The sequence below is a fragment of the Rosa rugosa genome, chromosome 7 (genome assembly GCF_958449725.1).
Source record: "Rosa rugosa chromosome 7, drRosRugo1.1, whole genome shotgun sequence".
Lineage (NCBI taxonomy): Eukaryota > Viridiplantae > Streptophyta > Magnoliopsida > Rosales > Rosaceae > Rosa > Rosa rugosa.
Window position 1 is genome coordinate 37,903,292 of NC_084826.1, and position 3,172 is coordinate 37,906,463.

The 3,172-nt window shown below is 36.5% G+C and overlaps 1 pseudogene; it reads right to left on the bottom strand.

Annotated features, from left to right (window-relative positions):
• Positions 1–257: 257 nt before the first annotated feature.
• On the bottom strand, positions 258–2,784 carry LOC133723262 (RNA pseudouridine synthase 4, mitochondrial-like; annotated as a pseudogene).
• Positions 2,785–3,172: the final 388 nt, after the last annotated feature.

Below are 3,172 nucleotides of genomic sequence, written 5' to 3' on the forward strand. Positions count from 1 at the left end.
AAAACTTCCAATCAAAATTGAACTTTAAGCCCAGAAACTACACAGTAATACCCTTCAATCACCAGCCTCTAATAAACCTTCAATCTTTGTGATCAACATATAATTATTCTTGATCAACATATAATTATTCTTGTCAAACTCGATTTGGCCAGGTAATAAAACTACAACTGCAACAGATATCTCATGACAAAAATTTACTCAGACAGTCCTCTAAATAGTAAATTGGACACATTGTGCAAGGGCAATTGAGTTTGTTGCTAACCAGGACATGATGATCCAATCACTTCGTACTTTGTAAGTGCATGTTGAGATGGAAAACATTGTGCCTTATTCACAATGGTGATCCTATCTGATTTACCATTGTGTACCACCACCTGAAAGATTTCATAACACCAACTTATCATAACTTAAGTAAATTTGAGCTAAATTACACATTCAGTCTGTAATCAGGAACATTTTACAGTTTTGGTGCATAGTTTTGGTAATTTCAGTTATGTAGTTTGCTAATGTTGCAAATGTGGTATAAATCGTCAATGAAAATTGCAAAGTTGGTAAACTGCAATATGTAATTTGGCTGTATATTTATAAACATTTGTAAATTAATATATGTTCAATATATCCCTAAGGTACTGACCGAAAGCTTGTACCATAAAGCAATTAAATTGCTAAGCAGAGTCTAGCTGAAGTCATTACTCTGTACAGGGAAATCTCTAGGTCTACGGCATATGTAGGACAGTGACAACATTCATAAGTACTCTAACCTTTCCTAAAGGCACGGAGATTAACCCCTCTTGTTGTCTGGGAGATCCAACGACGAGTGCCCAATACCTTCTTTGCAGAATGGCTTTAGCATGGTCGATAACCTTTAAAACTAAAACAAATCACAGGTAATGCAACAGAACAACAAGCAAAGACAGAGAGAAAGAATTGACATTTACTCACATCATCTTAAGCTCCAAAAGTTTTCTCACGGAAGAGGGAATGCAAAACTGTTGCACTTGTTTGTGTCCGTCCCATCACAAGGATACCACTACAATCTCTGTCAAGTCTGTGTACCTAAACAAACAAAAAACGTGTTGATAGAAGATAGATCATCCAATATCCATGCAATCTACAAGATTGTTGTAAGAAACGGAAGAAGCCAGGCAACCACACTTAATACAATATAAGAAGTTTTTAATACAAGTGCATGTCATTCTTACTGATCTATATATCGTGTTTGTATCATGCCTATCCATAAATTAATATAGTTTTATAAAATCTTGAATCAGAGACATTAAGGAGAATGTATCAGACATATTCTAATATGATAGACAGTCTATCCATTGATATCTTCTCGATAACTTTTCCTCTCATTTTTAGAATTTGAGAAACACAAACAGTCAAAAGGGACATGGAAAACAATGGTCCCTGTTTGTTCAAGACATCAGAACTCTAACCCTAACGAAACAAGAAGTGCTATTCATTCCTTCCCTTGCATTCTTTCTAGACTGTAATGACACAACTTTTTAACCAACCAAGGTGGGTCCGAAACTATAGATAATGCCTCTTTCATTTCCATTTGCACTCTAAATTATAGTCTTGCAGCTATAGATAATGAATCCTGCTCCTGCTTAAGTTAGAAGTTACACAAACTCACCAGACGAGGGGGTTCTGAAAAGCCGTAACTTAAACAAGTGGCAGCCAGTTCATCTAAACTCCTTTTGATTCCAATACCGCCCTGTACAAACACCATATATTTCAACACTGGAATCAAATAAAGCTACCAAGAAACCAAAAGTACAACACATTCATCAATTAAGTATCAGTAGCTACCTGAACAGGCAATCCAGGAGGTTTATTGATGACGACAATAGCTGGATCCTGAAGTCAAAATAACATGTGTAAGTAAGATAACTAGCTTAACACACACACACACACACACAAGTGACAGAGTTCACAGTTATGAACCTTATACAACACGAGACTACGAATAAACTTGACTTCTTCTTCACTACAATGTCCCTCTTCTTGTTTATCAGCAGGGAACTCTTTCACAGAACTAGGAAGACAAATTCGATCTCCTAAGTTCATCGAGTCTTTAGCCCCCACCTTCATGAAAATCGAAATCAGAAACAAAACTACACAATATAATTGCAAAAAAAGCTCTAAGCTCTACCCATTACAGAACAAAACAAAAGTTATCCTCTTAAGTAAATTATCCTCTTAAGTTAAACTGATCTAGTATTCAGTCCAGCAGGAAGCCTGTCTGGATTATCCAAGTGCTAATGATCATACCTACACAATTAATTAGCATTGAATTGTGAAAAGAAAACATATATCACTTTCAGACATTGGTGGAATCATCGGTCCCTTCTGTTTCTTTATCAGTGTATTTTATAAGAGTGTTCTGTACGTGATTACTTATCCATGTTCATAGTTTACAGATTATCATTGCCCGGAAAGAACTAAACTTGAATGTAACCACACCATTCTAAGCTTAACCAAATCAAAACCTCTAGCATTGCTTCACAACAAAACTGGCAACGGAATTGAAACAATGAAGCAACAAAACCATCCAATCACTTTAACAAGAAAATAACCAGAAAAATTCAAAACAATTTCAATTACATTATCAAATTCAAAGCTTCAAAGCAACAAAGAGAGTACCTTAAACAATCAGTCAGACTCCTCCGCCTCCAGTTATCTATGACCCAGTGCCCATTTCTATACAAAACATCCATGAGTTGAAAAACTTACTCTCAGTTCTGAAGGCGTCTTTCTTTTCACTAGGCCAACCTTCATCATTCCGCCACCAACCTACACAGCAGCCGGCGTAAAGAACTAGATCCAGCAACCTCGGCCATACCTTTGCCTCAAAACACTATCGACCGCAGATCTTTCCCTAGATATGATTTTGAGCATCAATTCAATATGTCAGAGAAAGGAACAAAAAAATGAATCTACGCAGTCCAACATCCCGATTCAATCACCATTGATTACAAGAACCCTAATTTGTCATCTGAGAATAAATTACCAGAAAAATTGCATCAAAATCTGGCAATTTGTATAATTTGAGCATCGATAGAAGAATGTCTAACCTCATCGAAGAAGAGAGTTCCAGAGAAGAGGCATCGAAAATCAAAATCCGCGAAAATCTGAGTGCGAAGTCGTGTCGAGGGAGATGAATTGC